This window comes from Hyperoodon ampullatus (assembly GCF_949752795.1).
Source record: "Hyperoodon ampullatus genome assembly, chromosome: 3".
Lineage (NCBI taxonomy): Eukaryota > Metazoa > Chordata > Mammalia > Artiodactyla > Ziphiidae > Hyperoodon > Hyperoodon ampullatus.
In genome coordinates, this window is record NC_136916.1 from 2,337,070 (window position 1) to 2,361,969 (window position 24,900).

The following is a 24,900-nucleotide window of genomic DNA, read 5'->3' on the forward strand; positions in this document are numbered from 1 at the left end:
ATATGATCTCACGGTGTCTGTGGGTCAGGAGTCCCCGTGTGGCTTAGCTAGGTCCTCTGCTCAGGGCTGCACTCAGGTGTCTTCTGGAGCTGGGGTCTCATCGGAGGCTCAGCTGGGGAAGGATCCACTTCCAAGCTCCTGAGGGTTTTGGCAGGTTCGGTTCCTTGCGGGTTGTTGGATTGGGGGCCTCAGAGCCCGGCTGGCTGTCGCCTGCAGGCTGCCCTGTGTTCCCTGCCACGTGGGCTTCATTAAAGCCAGTGAGGGAGGGAGTCTGCTGGGAAGTTCGAAGTTGCAAGCTTATGTAACAAAACTGACACCCCAAAACTCTTCCCATATTTCACGGATTAGGAGCAAGTCACAGGTCCCACCCACATTCAGGGAGGGGATTACGCAGTGTGTGGACACCAGGAAGTGGGGTAAGTGGAGGCCACCCTAGGGTCTGTCTGCCGTACTGGGTACCACAGGAAGGGACAGTTAGGAACACTGGCATCAGCAAGATGTCTTTTTTTTTTTTTTTTTTTTTTGCGGTACGCAGGCCTCTCACTGTTGTGGCCTCTCCCGTTGCGGAGCACAGGCTCTGGACGCGCAGGCTCAGCGGTCATGGCTCACGGGCCTAGCCGCTCCGTGGCATGTGGGATCTTCCCGGACCGGGGCACAAACCCGTGTCCCCTGCATCGGCAAGTGGACTCCCAACCACTGCGCCACCAGGGAAGCCCTCGCACCTTTTATGTGAACTTCAGTGGTACTATCGAGGCCAAGGCAATTTAATTTAGGTTAACCAGGATTTGTTTCAGTTGGTAAGAGAAACATCTTGCAACAGGTTTATTCAATTCTCTTTTAAAATGGTGTCATTCCTTTACTTTTCGCCTTTTGGAGGCAGCAGTTGCATATATGGAATAGCAGATTAAGTCTAAAAATGTGGGCCCTAGTCAGCTTTATTTTTCTGCATATGATCATGATAAAGGATCACGACACCCTTCACATTTCCCAGGAAAACCCAAGTGAAAGTTTGTCCTTGCCAAACTCCATAAAACAGCCACTTTGGAGTAAACCAGCAGAGCATTGCATCACCCCAATAAAGCTGTAGGTTTCATCCCATGCACCAACAAATCTACATGGCTAGTTTCTGCACTCCTCTTTTCCAGAATTTTACACCTATTGTACCAAACAGCATTTTAAACACGGACATATCAACTCCCTAATAAAGCAAAAACAAAGGCATTTCCCTTATTAGAAACAAGATACCCCATCACTTAAAGTCTTCAAACATTATTGCACTTTCAGAACTTGACAATGCATTCAGTGAAACAATCTGCAGACGGCTAGTTTTAACAGGCAGATTAGAAAACACTTTTAAGCAGACACGGATGTCCTAAACTGTTTGTTAGGTAAGAATTTTATAAGCATTACTTGTGTTAGCGGTAGCGGTGGAGCTGGAGAGTACTGCGCCTTCTCCAGGCTGCGCGGCGAGAACCACCGGTCGTGCGGAGGACCCTGTGGCCTTCGCCGAGGCCGTGGCCTTCCCTGCCTGCAGGCGCCAGCCCTGTGCTTGTGGACTGGTGTGGTGATCCACTCGGTGTCAGGGTTTCTTCTCTTAGCTTTATGGAATGGATCAATGAGGACGACCTCCAAAGATCCGTATGTAGAATCTTCACCAACCCAGTAAGGCTTCAGGACCCTCCGGGCCCCAGAGCAGCGCCCAGCTGGCTCCTCCGCGGCAGAGGGGAGGCTTCGAGCGAACCTGAGCAGGTTGACGCCATGGTGGACAGGCGTGCCGTAGGTGACGCCATGGTGGACATGTGTGCTGTAGGTGGCAGGCACACTTAGGGACCGGGCATTTGCGGCCACCGTGCCGCACGTGAGCCGATACATGACGTAGCCTTGCTTGGCCTCGCAGCCCAGCTGCGCCTTGTCGGGCCGGCGGGGCTTGGGGCGGCGCAGCGCCGAGAGCTGGGGTGCTGCCCGCGGTGCCCCCTGAGCAGAAGTGCATGGTGTCCGACGGCTGCTTCGGCCCCAGCTCCCGGGTGTACGCGCAGGTGCCCATCGCGGCTCACTGGACAGCCGCCGCCGGACGGAAAGGGAGCCCCCAGCTTTCTGATCTCCTTGTGCTGTTTGGGGTGCAGGCCGAGGTGGGCGCTGATAAATTCAACAGCAACTGAATATAAATATATGTATATATTTACATATACACACCATACCCCACTGAATATAACATATGCCTATTTATTAAGATATACATTTCTACATTTATATTTAGAAATTATTTATATTATTTGTATTCTAATTTATTATGATTATAAATATATAATTATTATATGTTTTATTACTATAATTTAATTTATTATAAGTCTATAATTATATATTTTATTATTATGCTTTATTATGATTATGACATATTATTTATTGTTACAATTATAAATTTATAAATATATTAAATTAATTATTATATTAAAGACAAGTGTTTGGCTGTCCCCTCTAGAAATATTTATTATAATCTTGATGACCCTGAAAGGAATCGTGACAGATTTTCTACAGTTACCTGGTTTTTCAGGAATCTGGTGGGCTGCTGACACATATCAGTGTGTGATGTGATGTGAGACCAGGGCTGGATGGCCTGCCCATGCCCTGCTTGTGTTTTAAATAAAGTGGACAAAGGTTTGTAAAAAAAGGAATCTGGAGGCTCTGGTTTCTCCTTGGCCACCACACCTCATTCCCAGGATCCCAGTAAAGCAAAGAGACAAAGAGGCCCAAGGGACAGAGCCCAGGCCCTCGGCTGCCCGCTGCCCCTCCAGCTGCACCCTGTTTGTCACCTGAGAGCGGCCACAGCTGCTGGTCCAGGACTTGTCCACACGCACCAAGGGCAGGGGATGCAGCCTCGGTCTGGATTGGGCTCTGATCTACTCCCAGCACACGGAGTCACAGCCCAATTAATACCCTGTTTACACCAAGGGCTATGGAAGGCAAGTCTTTGCCCCTGCGTGGCAAACTGCAACTTCAGGGATCAGAAAATCCCACCCAGTTCTAAGCCTTCTGAATCTTACATGCTCATCCTTTTACTATACTGAGTGGTTGGCGGTCAAGTTACTTTGTCCTCATCACCTTTCAATATATTCATCTGCTAGTAGTCCTCAGTAAAGGATGGTGTCAGGCCCACGTTTCTAAGAGAAAGAAGGAAAAGTAAAGGAAATCATGTTATATACCAACCAGGACAAATGCTGGCAAAAATTTCAGTGTATGAACCTAAGAGAATAGAGGTCTCTTCTCCAGAAGACAAACCAACAAAATCCACAGAAATTGGTTTACTTATCTCTACAATGGGAAGTTACTCCCTAACCCCTCAGGGATGAAATCTGTAACAATTTCATAGCTCGGGGATGAATTAGACAGAAATTTGGAAGGTGCAGAGAGTTTAGATGGAGTATTAAGATGTAGTGAAATGGTACCATTAAAATCAATCTGGCACAGAGCTTTCAAACATCTTGTGCTATGATGACTCTGTTTCGCCTTAAAAGTGGGTAACAGCTTCTCTCAAATTCTCAAATTCTTCTCCCACTCCCAACTACTCTAATGCCCCTCATCATTGCTCCATATCTGGGAGAATAATTCTGGGAATTTATCCACCAAAAACGTGTTTAAATTCCTTCTTTCCCTCCACTCAGCCTCCCAAGAAAGTATGTGTGTATGATTCACTCCTACCACAGTGAATCTAATTTTTGATTCTTCTGTCAACTAAAAACAAAACAAAACAAAATGCACGACCTAAAAGTTGAGAATTATGTTTTGTTTGGGGACCTTACTGAGAACTATAGCCCAGGAAGGCAGCCTCTCAGATCACTCCGAGGGACTGCTCCAAAGAGGTCAGGGAGGAATCAGGTTATATAGGAGATTTTGCTGGGGGAAAAAATGTAGTTGAACATCAAAACATCACTGCTAATCATAAAAAAGTAGACATCTTAAGTTAAGGATTTTAGTGCTTTTCTGTGTATGGGGAGATGCAAGAGTCTGGGCTCATTGAAATCATTCCTTGGATAAGCATCTTAGCTATCTAGGGCCAGTATCTTGTTTTTCTCCATCCTGAGTTCCCCTCAGGGAGTACCATCAGGGGGCCTTCCATGGCTGATGGCTTGATGGCCTGAACACCCTTTTTTTACTGAAATGGCAGGTGACATTCTTTGTCCACACTTCCTAAAAGGGTCCTGGTCTCTGTAAAAATGGGGGAGAACATTGCTGACTGCCACAACTGGCCAGGATTTCTGCATGTTACATGATGCCTCTCTTCCTGGCCTTTCTTTCATGGGGTTAAGGTGGCCTCCTAGGCACTCTCTCCTTTCCCTGATGAAGTCACAGAGCCCCATGGACCTCCATTGGACAAAGGCATGGACTGTATTTGGACTGAGTAGTTTTCATCTAGGGGGTATTGGCGGGGTTATAAGAGTTTGTCCCATTGTGTTACAGGCAGGTCCCAACCACGGGGAGAGTGGAACACCAAACCCCAAAAGGGATTTTGGTTTGGTTCAGTTGCTCTGCTTAATTGGGAAGGTCTGGTCACCAAAATTTCACAAGAAAAGGAAACCATGTATCATGTTGAATGTATCGTCTTGGGCACATTTATCTTAAACTGAACATAAACCTGATACCTCAGCCAAGTTTTTCTATACAACCACAATGTCTCATGGGAAGAAAACAAAAGTACATTTTTTGAGTGGGGCATAGGCCTAATAGTATGGTTTCTAATAAAGGTCAAAGGTCTGGGGGAGATTTTGGTGAAATCAGCTAAAGTGCTTTGCTTGGCTTGAACCCAGAGCTAACTGAGGTTTCAGGTTTCATGAAGAAATTTGCCCAGCAACAAGGTTTATAACGTGTCATTTAGTAGCTGGTCTTCATAGTCCGAGACCTCTTCACTATGGCTGTGGCTTGAAAATGCTCTAAAAACCGCAGGAAACATTTTCCCAATGAATCATAAACCTTCTGGGAAGTCAGAGAAATCAGTCAAACGTGCCTCCATTTTTCCTTGGGCCACTTGGACAATTCAGATAACAGTGCACAGAGACCACAGCCCACATTTTTTCAGATCTAAAGATGAACTTGTTATTTGAATGCGATTGAGGCAGGGAGTGAACTTCTGTGAAGGTACATGAAAAGGGGGCTGATCGCAGCTAACAGACCTAGGACGCATTTTCTTTCTTTTTTTTTTTTTTTTTCCTATTACCATTTTCTTTTTTTTTTTTTTTATTAGTTTCTGCTTTATAACAAAGTGAATCAATCATACATATACATCTGTTCCCACATCCCTTCCCTCATGCATCTCCCTCCCTCCCACCCTCCCCATCCCACCCCTCCAGGCAGTCACAAAGCACCGAGCTGATCTCCCTGTGCTCTGCGGCTGCTTCCCACTATCTATCTACCTTACGTTTGGTAGTGTATATATGTCCATGCCTCTCTTTCGCTTTGTCACAGCTTACCCTTCCCCCTCCCCATATCCTCAAGTCCATTCTCAAGTAGGTCTGTGTCTTTATTCCCGTTTTACCCCTAGGTTCTTCATGACATTTTTTTTTTTAATTCCATATATATGTGTTAGCATACGGTATTTGTCTTTCTCTTTCTGACTTACTTCACTCTGTATGACAGACTCTAGGTCTATCCACCTCATTACAAATAGCTCAGTTTCGTTTCTTTTTATGGCTGAGTAATATTCCATTGTATATATGTGCCACATCTTCTTTATCCATTCGTCCGATGATGGACACTTAGGTTGTTTCCAGCTCCGGGCTATTGTGAATAGAGCTGCAATGAACATTTTGGTACATGTCTCTTTTTGAATTATGGTTTTCTCAGGGTATATGCCTAGTAGTGGGATTGCTGGGTCATATGGTGGTTCTATTTGTAGTTTTTTAAGGAACCTCCATTACTGTTCTCCATAGTGGCTGTACCAATTCACATTCCCACCAGCAGTGCAAGAGTGTTCCCTTTTCTCCACACCCTCTCCAGCACTAGGACGCATTTTCTAAGTGATTTTTTCTAAATTTGCTGATCCCGTGTCCAAATCCTACTCAGTTAAGAAACATCCAAATTCCTTTGCCCCACGGTGCCTGGATTCGTTCTACAAGTGCCAGAGGAAGAGTTCATTAGCCCAAGAGTACCTCTCAGACTGAGAATCTGAACAGCCAGGGGCCAAGAATTGTAACACTGCGATTGGAAGGCCCATTCTTGAAGCCACATTGTGGCCAGTGGAATTATGTTCCTCACACCTCATCAAAGCCAGACCAACCCTAGCGGCCATCCAGACACAGCCTGGTGTTCCCAGAGCCTAACTGGGCTGGTTTCCTTTGGCCCAACCCAAGAAACCTAAACAGTAGTTCTGTACTTAGAATTTCCCATGCGGGAAAAGCTACTGTCTTCCAACTAGAGAGAAATCAGTGCACGGAAACCACACTAGTGATAGTTCGGGGTAACAGCTGGACTCAATTCACCTTGCTGCTACGACACAACGAATTACCAGGCATGTTCAGAATATGAGCACAATTGGAGGACTAAGTATCCTTACTTTTTAAAAACATTTTTAAATTGTATTTTATTTATTTTTATTGAGGTCTAATTGACATATAACATTATTAGTTTCAGGTGTATCACATAATGTTTTGATATTTGTATGTATTGTGAAATCATCACCACAATAAATCTACTTACCATCTCTCTTCACATATAGTTTACAAATCTTTTTTTGTTCTTGTGATGAGAGCTTTTAAGAACTGCTGCCTTAGCAACTTCCAAATATACGAGACAGCATGATTAACTACAGTCATCGTGCCGTATGTTGCATCCGCAGGACTTGTTTATAACTGGAAGCTTGTACCTTTTGACCTCCTGTCACCCATTTTGCTTCCCAGCACCCCACATTCCTTGTCTCTGGCAAGCACCAATCTGTTCTCTGTATCTGTGAGCTTGTTGTTTGTTTATTATTATCATATATTATTATTATTAGTTTAGAGTCCACATGTAAGTGAGACCATATGGTATTTGTCTTTCTCTGTCTGACTTATTTCACTTAGCAAAATGCCCTAAAGTGCCATCCATGTTGCAAATGGCAGGATTTCCCTCTTTTCCATGGCTGAATAAGATTTCATTGCATATATATATACACAACATTTTCTAGCATTCATTTGTTCATTGATGGACCCTTAAGATCTTTCTTAAGCTCAGGCATTTTATGTTGCTGCTGGTGTTGATGGCAGAGCCGCGTGGCTTGTGGGATCGTAGTTCCCCGACCAGGGACTGGACCTGGGCCCTTGGCAGTGAAAGTGCCGAGTCCTAACCACTGGACCACCAGGGAATTCCCAAGCTTGGCATTTTTGAAAATAGCTCTGTATGTAGCAAGAAACACTAAAAGAAAAGTGATTCTTCTCCATATGCCCAATAAGGTGGAGTGGCTGGGCCGGTGAGCCATGGCCGCTGAGCCTGCGCGTCCGGAGCCTGTGCTCCGCAACAGGAGAGGCCACAACAGTGAGAGGCCTGCGTACCGCAAAAAAAAAAAAAAAAAAAAGAAGGGCCTGGACAGCTAGGAAAGATTTCCTGCGAGAGATTTGAGAGGGACTAACAATGTGCAGGTCTTTCAAATAGACCATCCAAAAAAGGACGTACAATGTACAATAAGTATTAAAATAAGCCAAAGGGAAACTACAGAGAAAAAGGCTGGCAGGAGAAAGATAACACACTAAAGACATCACATGACCCTGCACGTGTTTGTTCCGGAGATGCAGCAACTAACCACGCTCACTGCAAAGCAGAGCCTACAATCCGCTCCATTAAAGAAGCCAGAAGGCGAAGGAGAGCTCAACAGCGCAGGAAAGGCATGAAAGGCCTAATGATTGGAGAAACCCAGGGGGCTGTGAAGGGGAGAGCCATCATCCCCACTTGCCTAGGACTGAGGGGCTTCCCACGATAAGAACTTTGGGCAAATTTGCAAAAAATTCATATGGGTTAGACCCATCCCACCATGGCAGGAAGCACTCTGCCTAACCCGAACCCTAACCCGAACCCTAAGCCTAACCCTACCCCTAGCCCTAACCCTAATCCTACCCTTACCCTAACCCTAACCAGGACCACCTCTGGACCTTACGTTTATTCTCAGACCCACAGCCGCAGGTGAGGGCAGTTCCCACAGGCTCTGACCTTGGCATGCTGGCAAGCTGCTGGCCCGTGTTCGTGAAACACAGTCAAAACCAGAGGGGGCAGGAGCCCGAAGGGATGGCAGAGGGAAAGGAGGATGCTTTCCGGGGAAACCTCAGCAGCGGCTGTGGCCTGACTGCTCAGGCTGAAGCTGCACGAGGAAGCAGTGAGGGCAAACTATCCATCAAGAACCTCGTGACACCCGGGCTCAAGTCACCTCCCTCAAATAGGCCCAGTGAAGCATGCCAATGCCTCCAAGGCGGGGGTGAGGTGACAACAGCTGGTGTGTCCTCTGCGGGGCAGGAGCCAGGCTTCTGTCCAGGGCAGCCTGCCTTGTCTCCATCAGCCTTGGACTTTCCTGGTTCATTCACAGGGAAATTCCTCAGACTCGTGGCATCCATGACAGCTGGGGGTGTGGAACCCCAGACTCAATAAGGCGGCTTCATGGTAGCCTTTTATCTAGTGTTGTAGGTAACAGTGAGCCGTTCCCCATAGAAGACACTCTCCTCTTTCACAACCTGTGCTCCGACATAGCTATCCCTGTGCTGGAACATTCTGTCCTGGGCCAGCAGGCTCCTTCAGCTCAGCATGGTGACTTTTGCTCAACAGAGGGACTTTTGCTGCCCTATTCTAGGAATATGACGTAATTCTACTGACTCCTACAGTGTCATCCTCCTTGGAAGGTTGACAGTCACTAAGGCTTCCCAGGCAAATGAATGTTGCCTCTGCGTTTGCTGCAGCTTTCGTGGTTTTAGCACAGAAAGACGTTTCTATTTCTGACCCTTGGCGGGGGTCCCCAGCCTTCCTTCCCCCATATTGCTAAGGAAGCTGAAAGATCATACTCCACTTTGACTTGTCCATTTTTTCTTGCATCTATCCATCTAAGATAATTTTCTGGGCATCCTTAGAGAAGGTGAAAGACTTCACAACACTGTGTTGCTTCAGCGGTCACGTACCTGAGGCTGTGAGGGAGACTGGGGTGCATCTCTCTTTTTTTTTTTTTTTTTTTTTTGCAGTACGTGGGCCTCTCACTGTTGTGGCCTCTCCCGTTGTGGAGCACAGGCTCTGGACGTGCAGGCCCAGCGGCCATGGCTCATGGACCCAGCTGCTCCGCGGCATGTGGGATCTTCCCAGACCGGGGCACGAACCTGCGTCCCCTGCCTTGGCAGGCGGACTCTCAACCACTGTGCCACCAGGGAAGCCCTGGGGTGCATCTCTTTTAAAAACAGTCTTTGGGCCTTTTTTATATACAAGCTCTTTTTTTTTTTTTTTTTGAAGTATAGTTAGTTTACAATATATAAGCCTTTAAAAACAAAAATGTTGACTTATAGCTGTCTCAAAATAAACCACTTGCCAAATTAAGAAATATATATTTTGGGGTTGTCTTCAAATGTCTGACGGTGTCCCAGTCAACATTTCCATGCATATTTCTGAATAAGTAAGTGCTTTAATCTGAATATTTCCACAATGTGCCCTGGACACAGGAGGTATTCACCATTTATTAGAAGAAGACAGATGGTCACAGTGACTGTGCTCAGTGCTATGAGAGACCCACAGCAGAGCACAGTCCTGGCTGAGGGCAGCTGGGTACAGTCCTGGCTGAGGGCAGACGGGTACAGTGAGGGAGGCTTCTCAGAAAATGCAGGCTGGAAACCATCTCGGAGGACGAGTGAAACTGACTATCTGGACCATTTGAGACCGGTGATTTGTGCTTCAGATGACAGGACGGAAGATTGCAAAGGTAAAGCAAGGCCAGATCTTAGAGGGCCCCGTGTGCCAGGTCAAGGAACTTAGGCTTTATCCTGTGCACTTTCCGATTTGTTGTAAAGGATTTCGAACAGGAAAGTAACATGATGGAATTTGCATCTGGAGTCTCTTAAAGAAAGGGGTGGGGAGAGAAGAGTCTAGAGGCAAAAAACCCAGCTAAGAGCCTTGGCAATGGTCCAGAGGAGCGGTGAGGAGGGCTGGAAGTGAGGGGGAGTCATGGGGAGCGGGTAGAGGGAGCGCAGTCAAATCCCCACTACTTCGGAGGTGAAGCTAACAGGATTTCATGAGGATTGGGTACTGGAGGCAACAAGGCAGGGGCCTCAGGGAGAACATCCTTCTAAGAGAAGGCAGCCTATCCTGAAGCATGCGTCAGACTCTGTCAGGCAGTAACTCCTGGAAGAAGATTTATCCTCTCCTAAGAAATGAGATTTACTTTCTTGCTGTGTGTCTGGAGGATGAGGAGGGCCCTGCTGAGGCAGTGGAGAGGGGCTGACAGGTAGGTGAGGGTGGGGCTGGGAGCACGGGGCTTGCGTGTCCAGACTGGAATACCGCTGGGGTCCTTTGCACGTGGGATGAGGAAGTGGACCTGTGGAGGTTCAGGACATACTCAGGTTCAGGGTTTCCCTGGGGATGCAGTGGTTAAGAATCCGCCTGCCAACGCAGGGGACACGGGTTTGAGCCCTGGTCCGGGAAGATCCCACAGGCCGCGGAGCAACTAAGCTTGTGCACCACAACTAATGAGCCTGCACGCTAGAGCCTGTGAACCACAACTACTGAGCCCAAGAGCCACAACTACTGAAGCCCGTGCTCTAGAGCCCACATGCCATAACTACTGAGCCCACGTGCCACAAATACTGAAGCTGCGTGCCTAGAGCCCGTGCTCCGCAACAAGAGAAGCCACCACAATGAGAAGCCCATGCACCGCAATGAAGAGTAGCCCCCGCTCGCCACAACTAGAGAAAGCCCGTGCACAGCAACAAAGACCCAATGCAGGCAAAAATAAATAAATAGATTTATTAAAAAAAAAAAAAAAAAAAGAACATACTCAGGTTCAAACCAAAACCAAGATAATCCCGGGCTGCCTCTCCACCCAGCTTTGACCAGGAAAGATGCTGGATAAGAAAACTATACTAGCGTCACTCCAGAAAATTCTGTCCCGTCCCAATGGGTTTCCTTCCAAAGAGCAAAGTGAGGAGGTGGGATCTAAGTCCAGGGATGGGAGGGGCACGCGGAAGTATGCTGGTCACAGCCGGGGGTCACCAAGGCTATGTCACCAAGGAGAGTGGTTTTCCTGGGATCATCAACAACCCTGTCTCACTGGAAAACTTGCTTCATGGAAATGGTTTCATAATAGCCTGATGTGCAGCTTGGGCGACTTGGCAGGAAAGGAATCTCCAGCTGTGTGTCGACTGTTTGCCTGCACGCTGGACCAGAAACCCTCCTTCTGCACTCTCCTTTTTCACTACTTCTTTTACGGATCTGCCACTACAGTGGAAGCCCTCTTTACCAGGCTCCCCCTAAAACTGCTAGATATCCCCTAATCTCCCTTTTTCAGGAAAACACACTGACTAAAGCTCTGAGCATGCAGGACGGTTTGCCTGGGGGCTTCTCATGCTAACTCCTGAGAAGTGGCCCAGGTAGGCGGATCCAGGAAGGAGAAGGTGTCCACCTACCAGGGGACCAGAGAGACAGGACAAGCTGGAGCCCCGTGTGTAGGAGCCAAGTAAATACAGCAAACACTGTCGCAAGCCTGGGAGACACATGCCAGTGCCTGGCCAGACTCTGAAGAGTGCAAGGTGTGAGACTGTCCCTGCCTGGTAGAGGCTGAAACCAGTGCTTGCAATCCAGACCCTTCTAGAGGCCTGGTAGGGAATGGGCCAAGCCGAGGGGGGGGCAGATGCGGTGGTGAGTGCTGGGGTCCCCCCACTCTTGTCAAGTGTCCCTAAGTGATAGGGCTGGCTCATGGGCTAGCCACCAGTACAGATGTCCAGGGCCCTGTGCTCAGAAGGGCCTGACATTTGGGGTTTAATGCCCTTTATATAATGAATTTGATTATTAAATTTTAGTTTTGAATGTGTATTTTGTAAATGAAGTCTGATGGGACAACAGAGTAGGCCCCGGGAAGCCTCAGCCCAAGGGGGGGCTGTCTGTCACCAGCTCCCCAGGACAAGTTCTTTGTCCCAGCTCCCCAGCCCGGGAGAAGAAAGCTGATGTTTCCCCCATTACCTGGTGGCATCTTAGGCTCCTAGAAAAGACTCAAGTACAAACTCCAGGGCCCTGTGGAAGCCAGGTGAGCTTGAACTCTGGAAACCCTTGTCGCCAAAGCTCATGGGATTAACCCACATCTTTCCAAATAAACATGGCACCAAGCTGTGAAAATATTTGCTAAATTAAGCTTTATTTAGCCTAGACTGACTGCGTTTGCTCTCTACTCTATTCAAAAACATCAAAAACCAAACCAGTCCAACTAACAAAACTCCCCCTCCTCTCTAAAACAGGGGCTCTGAAGATGATACTGTGAATTGTGAACAGTGATCCTTTTTGCAATCATCAGAACAGCTACTCTTTATTGATTCTCTAAGCCACACCTCACATGTTTCATTGACCTTTTCTTATTAAGCGCTCCAAACAGTCCCAACTGGCAAGATCCCAGTGGGGCTCCTCTAAATCCACTCTAGCTCCTGAAAGGACGTCCAAGTCACATCCCCACAAAGGAATAACAGTTTCCAAGGGCAACAGCAATTATACACGGGAAATTAATGAATTTGGTTTCCTTATTCAAATAAGCACTTGTGGAACAATAAAATTTGGCAGTGGGACTTGAAGCAGAGAGTGGTGGTGACAGGTGGTGTGAGCACAGGATGGAGAGAAGGCAGGTCTGCATCCAGAAGGAAGGGGACCTGTGTCCATGGACCACAGATGCTGTGGGAAACGCCTGGGAACAGAGTCCTGGGTCCCAACCCACCGGGATCCAGATCATCCTGGGAAGACCCAGGGGACCAGACGGCCGGCCTTTGGAGGGCTGTGAGGCTGTCTCTTTGGCCTTACAATAAATCCCCCCTTTATTCTTTTTTTAAAATTTTATTTTATTAAAGTATAGTTGATTTACAATGTCATGGTAATTCCCCTCTTTGTTCTTAAATAATTTTTTAACATATTTATTGGAGTATAATTGCTTTACAATGGTGTGTTAGTTTCTGCTGTATAACAAAGTGAATCAGCTATACGTACACATATATCCCCATATCTCCTCCCTCTTGCGTCTCCCTCCCACCCTCCCTATCCCACCTCTCTAGGTGGTCACAAAGCACCGAGCTGATCTCCCTGTGCTATGTGGCTGCTTCCCACTAGCTATCTATTTTACATTTGGTAGTGTATATATGTCCATGCCACTCTCTCACTTTGTCCCAGCTTACCCTTCCCCCTCCCTGTGTCCTCAGGTCCATTCTCTACATCTGTGTCTTTATTCCTGTCCTGCCCCTAGGTTCTTCAGGACCTTTTTTTTTTTTTTTAAGATTCCATATATATGTGTTAGCATACAGTATTTGCTTTTCTCTTTCTGACTTACTTCACTCTGTATGACAGACTCTAGGTCTATCCACCACACTACAAATAACTCAATTTCATTCCTTTTTATGGCTGAGTTATATTCCAATGTACAATTTCTTGTAGGTTTTTGGTTCCTTAAAATCAACAGACCTTGACAAAAAGCACCTAAAAATACGATAAAATCAGCATGTATATATATCTGGAAAGAACCCTCAAGATAATCCATTCTGATCTCTTCATTTTAAGAGGATGCCTGAGGCCCAGAGATGGTAAGTGGTGTCTCCAGACCACAGAGCTGGGGTTCAGCCTAGACTCCTCCCATGTGACACTCTTTCTAAGACACTACACCACCTCTTACTTGGAAAAATGTTGTTCAACACATAGAAGGACCAATAGCTATAAAACTGTACCCTAGAATAATGTTTCTAGACTAGAGAATAGTACTCTATACCTTTAGAGTCCATTTGGACTTCAATAATTAGAAATTGATGATCATTTCCCTTTGTCCTGAGCTGTATTTTTTAAAATGCCAGCCTGGCTTAGGAAAAACAAATTGGTTTCTACCATTTTGTACCCATTTTTATGTAACTAAATAACGTGCTCATGGCCTGTAATCCTAGTCTGTTTATCCAAATAGACTCTCTAGTGTACAAATTGTGTTAACAAATATATACTGTTAGGAACTGTATGTAAGAAAAAGTAATGAAATTCTAGCGCAAAGATAAGACTTCATGAATGTGTGTGTCGGGTATTTTTCGTTTAATTTTTATTGCTGTTGGTTTTAATTTTTTGTGATTTCAACTTGGTCTTCCCTTCAATACGTGTAAATAGTAGCTCCAACCTGGAAACACCAGAAGAATGGATAAACAAGCTGAAGCATATTCATGGAAGAGAATACAACTCAGTGATCAAAAGAAAGGAAAAACATAGATGGAGCTTACAGTCATTGTGCTGAGAAGCTTTACGTGAACGTATTGTTTCACTTACGTAGATTTCTAGAAGAGAAAACACTGTGGTGTAAAATCAGAAAAGAAGCTCTTCTGGGGGCTGAGTAGGGACTGGGAAGGGGCACAGGGCAACGTCCCCATGGCGGGGGAGGTACAGCTCTCTATCTTGCTAGGGGCTTAGGTTACAAGAGTGTACGCACATCCCCAGAACACAGCCAATGACATGGAAGATGTGCACATTTCATCACATGCAAATTTTACATCCAAAGGCAAAACTACAAACAGACATTGAACCCTCATTAATAACATGCATGCTGAAATATTTAGGGGATGGTGTACTGATGACTGTAATCTACTTGGCACTGCCTTATTTAAAACAAGGAAGCTTGCTGGGTGGATAACGGAGTTGGACAGATAGGGCATGAAGCAAGTACAGGAAAAGGTTAACTGTAGAATCTACGTGGTAGGTGTCCGTTAAAAATCCTTACTACATTGCTGTAGGCTTGAAGATTTTCATACTAAAATGTTGGAGGGAAAAGCCATGTACGAGCAGAGCAGAAGAGAGCAGGCATCTTCATAATTCAGGACCCTTTGGGCATCGGAAAGAAGCAAGGACGCTGGGCTGGCACTGGGGCGTCCTGTGGACCATGTTGTGATATCCAGGAATATTTCTATGGCAACGACAGACAGAAAGACTGCTGGAAACAAAAGACAATTTCCTGTTCCAGCTTTGGGGGAGACAAAACAAACACCTGAGAAAAAGGCAATGAGAAAAGCACAAATGAACCCCTCACCCCACAGGAGATTCACCCACGTTATCAGCAGAGACAAGCCGTGTTAAGGAGAGATAGTGGCCGAGCCAGCACCAGAGGCTAATCTCTCCAGGAATTAAAGCTTCATTAACTTGTTTTCGGCATTTTTCAGGAAGGATCCACAGATTCTGAACTATGACCACTTGCATGTTATTTCTTCTTATCACTAAAATAAATAAATAAATAAATAAAAAGAACACGGTTTGCCCACACGGGCAGTGATTGGTGGATACTGGAGACATAATGCTGACTGGCGTTTGGAACTTGTCACTTACTGGTAAGTTCCTTTCTCACCCGCCTAAAACCTGTCCCTATGGGCGCTTAGGGCAGAAACCCTTTTTTCTACCCCACTCCACCCATGTTGTTCCCTTTTCTCCTCTTTCCTTTACTTGCTTTTTGAAGGGATCAGTGGTGAAGGAAGAGGTTACTAGGAAGTACCCCGCTTTCTCCCCCCCTGTTCTCCTGTCTGGGCTTGTTGCCTTCCAGGAACAGGGAGATCACTGCCACCTGCTGAGGCAGGACGGTTGCGGGCGTCACACTTAAAGGTGGCATCACGGGAAGGGAAGCAGAGGCCAGAGGATTCTCAGGGAGCCTCAGAGCCACTCCCGAAGTGAAAGCAAATTTCCTGGACGATGTGTGATGTTCTGGGGAGGACTGCGGCCAGATAAGGACCACGGAGAAGCAGAAACCATGCTTCGGGCCCTCGGCCCTCCCCCGCCTCTTCCCTCCGGCAAGGTCCCTCTGCCTGGGGTCCTAGCACGGTGGTCTACTTTGTAATTTTGGAAAACCACCCCTTTCCAACATCCCTCCTCAAGCCTTCAGAAATCGTCTGCAGTTCCACAGTGTGCAGAGCGGAAGCAGCACGGAATTCGGAGTTGGGAAAACCTGGGCTCCAGTCTCTGTGTTCCCTTCTGTCTGGGTGTTAAGAGTGCAGGAAGGGATTGTCTCTGGGGGTGCAGTGTCCCCCAGGCCCCAAGGGCAGGATGGCTGTGAGGCTCCAGGGGCCTCGCGGTGTGAGAACTCCTGGCATAGCCTGGTGCCCACCAAACATTTGGGGTCTGGCAAAAGGGGTGATGGTGCCAAATGGAGGAGACTGAAGGTGTTTCCGGTTCAAAAGCAGGTATCCCGGGGCAAAAACACTGCTCAGTTACCCATCACTGGTCGAGGGCCGCTGTGTGACCAAGCAGGCTGAGGGCTGCCGTGAGGGGAGAGAGTTAGACTCATCCTCTGTGCTGGGTAACAACTCACACAGACAGTGGTTAGAACAACACATAGTTTTCATCTGACAGGGTCTGTGGGTCAGGAGTCCGGCCCCGGAAAAGCGGGGGCCTCGGCTCACGGTGTCCCGAGGCTGAAATCAAGGTGTCCACAGGAGCTCCGATCTCATCCAGGTATCAGGGCCCCCTCCGGGGTCACTGGTTGTCAGCAGAATCCAGTTCCTTGCAGGGGTAGGACGAGGTCCCGTTTTCTTTCTATTTATTTATTTGTTGGTTGGTTTTTATTGAAGTATAGTTGATTTACAATGTGTGTTAGTTTCAAATGTACAGCGAAGTGATTCAATTATACACATATATTCCTTTTCAGATTCTTTTCCCTTTGTAGGTTATTACAAGATCTTGAGCAGAGTTCCCTGTGCTATACAGTAGATCCTTGTTGGTTATCTATTTTATATATAGTAGTGTGTGTATGTTAACACGTTTGCCTCCTTGGTAACCATAAGTTCATTTTCTATGTCTGAGTCTGTTTCTGTTTTGTAAATAAATTCATTTGTATCATTTTTTTAGGTTCCACCTATAAGTGATATCATATGATATTTGTCTTTCTCTGTCTGGCTCACTTAGTGTGATCATCTCCAGGTCTATTCATGTTGCTGCAAATGGCACTGTTTTGTTCTTTTTTATGGCTGAGTAGTATTCCATTGTATAATATATATGTACCACATCTTCTTTAACCATTCCTCTGTTGATGAACATTTAGGTTGTTTCCATGTCTTGGCTGTTATAAATAGTGCTGCTATGAACATTGGTGCATATGAACATATGAACATTGGTGCATGTATCTTTTTGAATAATAGTTTTCTCCAGATATATGCCCAGGAGTGGGATTGCTGGATCATATGGTTTTTTAAGGAATGAGGTCCCGTTTTCTTGTTGACTGTCACTGAGGGTCACCTTCAGCTTCTAGAGGCCCACCTTGGGTCCTAGCCTCTGACCACCCCCAACAGGGATGCTCAGAGACAGCAGAATGGCTCTCCCTTCAAATCTCCCTTCAGTCAGCTATGAAGGGCACATAATATGTGATATATAGAACGTGACCAAATCATCCCATCGCTTTGCCAATAGGATGTAACTTTATCCAGGAAGAGGCCAGCCATCCTATTCATCCTGTACTTGGGGGAGGGGGTTATATAGCATGTGATCACTAGGGGACAGGGTCTTGTGGTCCATCTTAGAGAACTTAGAATGTGGCCTGGGAGAAATGGGCTCAGAGCATCAGGCAGGGAGTGGAAAGGGCGGGGCTGCTGATGGTCAACACAAGGCTCTGAGACCTCCCCAGCTTCTAGGAAGTTCCATAGCGTGAGAGGGCTTTGGGTTAAAGCCAGAATAGCCCCAGCCAGGTTCATTTACTGAGTTTCCCTTAGAATCATGGATGTGTTGGTCACTTTTAAAGAAAGACTGTGTATTGGGGGAGAGACGTTGCTTTTGCTGCTGCTTCTCAGAATAATGTGGGTCCAGGTCTGTTTCTGAGACACGTGGCATCATCAGATAGTGAGGAATCAATAACTGGATGCAGACAGGCATCCTGCCAGCCAGCAGAGAAGTTCTCTCTTCTTTGAAGACATCCTTGGAAAGAGACTCCTGCTGCCCTGAGACCCTATTACCCAGGTTGGTATCTCTAGCCGGCAGGACAGACTCTGTTTGACTGAAATCCTCATTTTTTTGTAACCTCCGTGAAGGCATAGAAAATGATTCATAGATTCACAGATAAGAGAAAAAGAGACAGAAAGAGACACAGAGGCAGAGAGAGACAATGAATCATCCATCCCTCAGCCTAAGGCTGAGAAAGCCTCGGGTTTGGGGTCGGATGTCTCCAAAGACCAAGATACAAATCAGGTACAATTCTCCCAGTGCCAGGCTGACACTCCCTCCCCCCACCCTCTGAACACCGGTGCACTCCAGCCCTGGTGGATCTTTGCAATCTTACCTTGGGCTGTTCAAAGTCCTTCCCATCCGGTTTTTGGTAGGGTTGCTTGGAGCAAAACCATCCCCTGGGACCTATTTACTGAGTGCTTACAATGTGCTGGACTCTGTGGGAACTCAGTAAAGAGGCCGGGCACAAACCTGTGAAAAATGAAATGGCAGGACCCAATGCAAAGAAGACAAAGGAAGAGATCACAGGGTGTGCCGTGATTAATTGCCAGATGGTCAAGATAAAAACCTCCCAGGAGCTCAGAAGAAGCAGTGATTGCCTCACACCAGTGCTGAGTCAGAGGCTGACTTGATTAAAAACTTTAGCCTGGATTCAGTCCAAACTATTTTTTTCTCCTTTCACCACCTTCCATTCTCCTCCCCCCAGATCTTCTGGATGTTTGGAAGTGGAGGTGTTTTCCAAGCAAGGTTCTAAGAAGAGTTGTCAGTCTAAACTTGCTTCCAAAGAACAGCAAACAAAGTAGCAATGTCCTAAAGTAATCCTGCTTTTCACTTGATGTCATAACTTAGTTTCAGCACGAGATACAGAAAGTCATAGATTGCACTCTTTAATGACTTTGGTGCAAGTAGAAACAAAATGCTTACACACCCTGTTTGATGCAGCTGAGCTTGGGTTGGCAATGCTGCTGGGTCTGAACTAACCTGAGGCTAGGGAACAGTCCTTCCAATAGTATATAATGAGCCTCTACTTAAAACAAGGCAGGCCTGAACTTATCCTCCTAGAACTTATAGTTTATCTGCAAAGAGAGAAGTAACAGGTAATGACAACACAGTGTGTTTGGATTATCTATTGCTGTGTCAAATATCATCCTAAAACTCAGAGGCTTTAAAAAAAAAAGATGCGTTTTGTTTCTCACTAGTCTCTGGATGGACGGGGCTCAGATGGGTAGCTCTTCTGCTGCACATTATGGAGCAGCTGCCTTCAGCTGGGAGCCTGGGGGTGGGCTGGAGTGCGGGGCTGGAAGGTCCAAGATGGCCCGTCATCCCCCAGGGTCTCGCGTCATTTAGTTGACTAGCCTGGGCTACTTGAGGCTGTGGTGACTGCCTTCCAAGAAGGAGTGTTCCGAGGAAACAAAGCTCCAGGATAGAGGTCCTATCAATTATTTCAATTATTTGCCTGTATCACTCTGACTCCTGTCCCGACAGCCAAAGCAAGTCACACGACCACGCCCACAGTCAGTGTCGGAGGGGCCACGTAAGGTTATGCAAAGCAGGAGGCGTGGTTCTTCTGGGGACTACCAAGTAATCATCCTCCACTTGATGTAAATACTACGAGAGCAGTAAGGAACACGCTGGAGGGACAAGGAACCCAGATTTAAAGGTCAAGGTGACTTCCTGGAGGAACAGACCTTAACCAGACACGAAGGATGGGGAGGCATGTCAGGGACATCTGTTATTTTGCCTCGTTATTTCTCGGAAAGCTACTCGTGAGATTCGTGTTAGGTATACTATATATATAAAGTAATTAATTTTTTTAATTTGTAAGAATTAATCAACTGTTAGGAGATAGAGCCATAAGCACACTTTCCATGTGGTCACAGCTGCCAGCAAGACCGAGCTATTTCCACCACGTCTCCCCTGCTTGCTCTTGTCCTGGTCCCCAGCGACGGGACTCTGACTCTGGATTCTACATGCCAGCGTTTCCTGCTCTCACTTTCCACTTGGTAGTAGTGGATGCTTCCAAACTGGTAACATTCCTATGTTGATGGTTAAGCCTTAATTCTTGTAAGATGATCATTTCCTGATTCCTCCACTGATTTTTCTTGGGATTCTGAAAAACATAAATTTCCCAAGAATGGCAGAGAAGGCATTCTTGCCCAAGGGAACACTTGTACTGTGGCTGAAACAAAGAGGATGAGGGGGCGAGACAGTCCGAACGAGGTGTGGGGGGGGAGAGGGTCTCATGAGCCCTTTTCAGTTAGAGCTTTTTTTTTTTTTTTTTTGCGGTACGCGGGCCTCTCACTGTTGTGGACTCTCCCATTGCGGAGCACAGGCTCCGGACGCGCAGGCTCAGCGGCATGGCTCACGGGCCCAGCCGCTCCACGGCATGTGGGATCTTCCCGGACCGGGGCACGAACCCGTGTCCCCTGCATCGGCAGGCGGACTCTCAACCACTGCGCCACCAGGGAAGCCCTCAGTTAGCGCTTTATCCTTACGGCAAGAGGAGATCACTGAAAAGTTTTAAGACAGGGAATGACAAGATCAGAATTGCATTTTAGAAAGCTCTCCAAGGCAGAGGTGTGGATTGGATGCAGGGAAACCTACCAGAAGGCTGAAGAAATGATGCAGTGGTGGTCTGAGATGGTCTGAATTGAGTAGGGGCCACGGGGATGGGACAGGAGGGAACATGAGACCAGCCTTCGTGATTGATTAGGTGTAGGACTTGTGGCGTCCGGAAGAGTTCCGCAGTCAGCCTCTGGTCTCGTGCCCAATGACCTCCCCAGGAAGATACCCCAGGTTCTGAATGTTTACAGACAGCAGAGATAAACACCATTTCTACTTGTAGCCACTTCCCGCCGCAAACACTCACCCAGTTATTTCCTTTTGTGGACGCTCACCCTCCCTTCTTATACAGTGTCTGTCTTAATCTTGGAGTTTCCTAAACAAAAGTCATCTTTAAAATCATGATTTTCTTTTTTTTTTTTTTTTTTTTTTGCGGTACGCGGGCCTCTCACTGTTGAGGCCTCTCCCATTGCGGAGCACAGGCTCCGGATGCGCAGGCTCAGCGGCCATGGCTCACGGGCCTAGCCACTCCGCGGCATGTGGGATCTTCCCGGACCAGGGCACGAACCCGTATCCCCTGCATCGGCAGGCAGACTCTCAACCACTGCGCCACCAGGGAAGCCCAAAATCATGATTTTCTACCGGAATACTCGAGCATCTCCCGGAGACAACTCTGTGCCATTATGCCTATGTCAGATTTAAACAGTACTTTATCTCATTCTCCAGGCAGGAGCAAGCCAAGACAAATTCCAGAATGGAATTCCAAGATGCTGGAAAGCAATAAAGAAGGTGCTTTTTCATAGGACTGCCGCTAGCCTGTATGACTCTTCAGTGTTACTGAAAATGGCACCAGTTCCGCTGGGCTGATGCAGCCCCAGTGGCTTCACTTCTGTGGCTGACAGCTGAGAGTGGCCCCTGGTTTGACGGGCCAGAGCAGCGACCAGCGTTTCCGTGAGCTCTGCCCTCTGCAGGGAGACGGCACTCCGCGGTCTCTTACATCTCTGTACCCCTGCCAGCAGAGGCAATGTCTTCTCAAGGACGTTTGTGTTGCAGACAGCTCGGAAAATAGAGATAGCACCTCCCTTGAGAGAAAAGGGCGGTTTGTACTATCCCGTATAATAAAGATGACTCTCTCCAAGGCCAAGGTCAGGTGTGCTTGCAGCCCGTGGTAAATGATTGGGATTCCTTAAGTACAGGGTTCCTAAGCTGTGACGCCAGCCCTGCCTGTGCAGCGTCCACCTGAACCTGACGGACGAGGGGAGCTGAGGGACAAGCCTGAAGCTGATGCTGCTGCCTGAGCTGCTGCATCTCTGCCTCTGACCCAGGAGTCTCGTGTCTTCTGCCAGCATCCACTCAGCTGGGGCAGGCTAGCCAGTTAGCTAGTGAGGAGGGTAAAACCTCAGACCTTCAGGTTCTGAACCTCCCATGGAGCTTACATTCTGATGGAGGAAGAACAAAACATGTAACCAAGCAAAGTAATCTGAATTGTCAGAGTGACTAGAAAGAAACAGATCAGAGGCTGAAACAGACAGTGTGTCTCCCGGTGGACGTACCACAGTGAGGATGGCCTCTCAGGAGTGGGACCATTTCAAGCGCCTAAGGGAGGGTTTAGGCAGTAGGCATTAGGCCCCAACCCCCAGGCAGAGGGAACCGCACGCACACCCTGAGGTCTGTTTGGGGAACAGGAAAAAGACCAGCAGGATTCAGGGATGGTAAGTGAGAGAGAGCTGTGTCCTGAGATGAAGGGGGAAGCGGTCACGGCAGGAGCAGCACAGATTCTTACGTGCTGTGGGGTTTGGCTGTTTCCTAAGACTTTCAGACAGGGAGTGAATTGGCCTGTTGATCTCCTAGAAGGTCGCTGTCTGTGTGGAGCTCACAGGGGCCCAGAGGGAGCTGCAGCCAGAGAAACCTGTAGGGAGAAGGTGGAAACAACATGTTCGCAGGGTGAGGTCAATACTGATGCCAGAGATCAGGCCGTCAGACAGTGATGATGGGCCAGAGATGCTGACGCTTTCAGATATGGGCTTGACTCTTTAGAAGAAGCCCAAGGCTCTAGGAAAACATCTGTGGATAGACTTTAGAGAACGAATATTTTCCCACTGACTTATTTTAGAGATGGCTCTCTCTTCATTGTTTGATTTTCTCTTGGCAATGCTTCCAAACCCTTTCCTCTGGCCACCCTGCTCTTCCTTATCAATCACAGTGACCTATAAAGAAAAACTTAACTACAGTGGAGAGGCTGCTATTTAAAGGAACTTCTGATATGAAGCATTCCTTCTCCTTTGTTTTGTAAGCTTTAACAGCAGTGTTCACAGGGCGACCGCATGTGTGTTAACCAGGGCAAGACTCGCTGCCAGCATGACAAATGCAAAGCACAAGTGACACAGGTGGACAGGCCCTCGACTCCATGCAGACACTCAGGGTCTGGTGGATGGAGCTGGGGGTCTGGGAGCTGCACCTTCTGGAGCACGTGCTCCCCAGCAAAGTAGGAGAAAGAGGTGACAAAGCACCCAATTTTAATCGCCTCAGCTCAGAAAGGGCACCCATCACTGCCACTTCTGGTCCATGGGCCTAGGTTAATGATACGGCCTCATCCAAGTGGTGAGAAAGGCTGAGAAATGCATTTGAAGAATCTTTTACTGAGCCCTGTTGCTGCACAGTCTATCTACAAAACATCAAGGAGCAAAAAGGAGAGGAAATCACATGGAATTTGCTAAGTGCCTTCTCAGCGTCAGGCACGGTGACTTTTGCCCCCATATTCATTTTCTGTTGCTGTGTCACAGGTCATCACAGGCTTAGGGGCTTCGTACAACCGCCATTCACAGACTCCCAGCCCTGCAGAGGGCAAGTGTCCCGTGGTCCCCCTGGGCACTCTGCTCAAGGTCTCCAAGCTGAGATCTAGGTGTTGTTCAGGCAGGCTCTTCTTGGGGCCTCTGGAAAGGATCCACCCCAAGTTCCTTCAGGTCGTTGGCTGGATCCAGGTCCTTGCAGCCGGGCACTGAGGGGTCTCTCAGCTCCTTCATCTTCAAAACCAACAGCGTACATGGCCCCCTCTTTGTGTTCTGAAACTCTGTGGCTTCTCCTTCTGCCACCAGCCAGAGGAAACTCTGATTTTATAGAGGACAAGTTATGAGATTATCAGGCCCCGGCAGGTCTCAGAAAGCTGGGTGACATCCTGCCCCCTGCTTCCCAGGCAGAGCCCTTGGGAGCAGAACAGCGGTCCGTGCAGTGGGTCAACCCTGGGCCTTTGTCATGCTCATCTAGCACGAAGCAGAAGGAACAACTTGCCTCTGTGACCTTGAGTGCTGTGGAAGTAACACAGCCCCCAGGACGCCGGGGCACATGAAGGGGAACAAAGGATCTCACCGCCCTACCTGTGTGGACCAAGGGCAAAGGCGAAGACGAGATGCTGAACATTCTAGGGGGTGCTGATGTGAGCAGATGACAGTTTGGCCAGATGCTACGCACCACCTGGCTCCTTGGGGGAATGTCAGCCCCCTGGAACTTGGGTGATAGAAGCCACAACCTCAGGGAAAAGAAAGGGGGAGTTTCCATCGTCCCAGCAGGATGTGATCCGGAAACAGAAACCAAGTTGATATGTAGACAAATGGAAAGCACTGTACTTCTGCATACTTTGATTTTTGCAAGGTCTGCACAAGCTCCATCGCTGGGGAGTCACCGTCCACCCTGGAGGCAAGGAGTTCCCAAGGTCATCCTGAAACAAAGCAGGACCCTGCAGTCCTTCCCCAACGTCCTCTGCCTGGCTTTTGTCTGTGGACAAATTTTGGCCAAAGAATAAGTTTAATCAGAGAAGGGAGAAGATGCAGAAACAAAGGAAAGCACTCAATTAAGACCAAATAATAATAGTTTAGTCATTAAGCAGAGTCAAGGACCTTTAGTTCTTTCTCAAGGAGGAACCATATATTCTGAGCCATGTCCTGTGATCTGTCCTGTAGGTACTGAAACCCCACCAGGTGGGAGAAGTTAACCACATGATGACCAGACTGTAGCCATGACAGAAGCTGCCACAATTCCAAGAGCTGGCCTCCAAGAAATGGGAGCAAAGCAACCCTGGAACTAAAGACGAACTGTACTTAAACGATCAAGATGACGCTGGTCAGACCACCGCGTGACCAATTCAAGATGACCGTCAGAGCTGATCGTGCTGTTTCTGCGTGGAGCCCCCTCTCTCCGTCTATAAAAGCTCTTGCCCCCTGATTGTCAGGG

The 24,900-nt window shown here is 47.6% G+C and overlaps 1 pseudogene across 1 annotated transcript; it reads right to left on the bottom strand.

Annotated features, from left to right (window-relative positions):
* Window positions 1–1,415: 1,415 nt before the first annotated feature.
* LOC307050853 (large ribosomal subunit protein eL15-like) lies at window positions 1,416–23,696 on the bottom strand (annotated as a pseudogene). The gene is made up of 2 exons: window positions 23,622–23,696; window positions 1,416–1,974 (listed from the first exon to the last, which is right to left on the bottom strand). The product of its transcript is annotated as a large ribosomal subunit protein eL15-like (transcript).
* Between the last annotated feature and the right edge of the window lie 1,204 nt (window positions 23,697–24,900).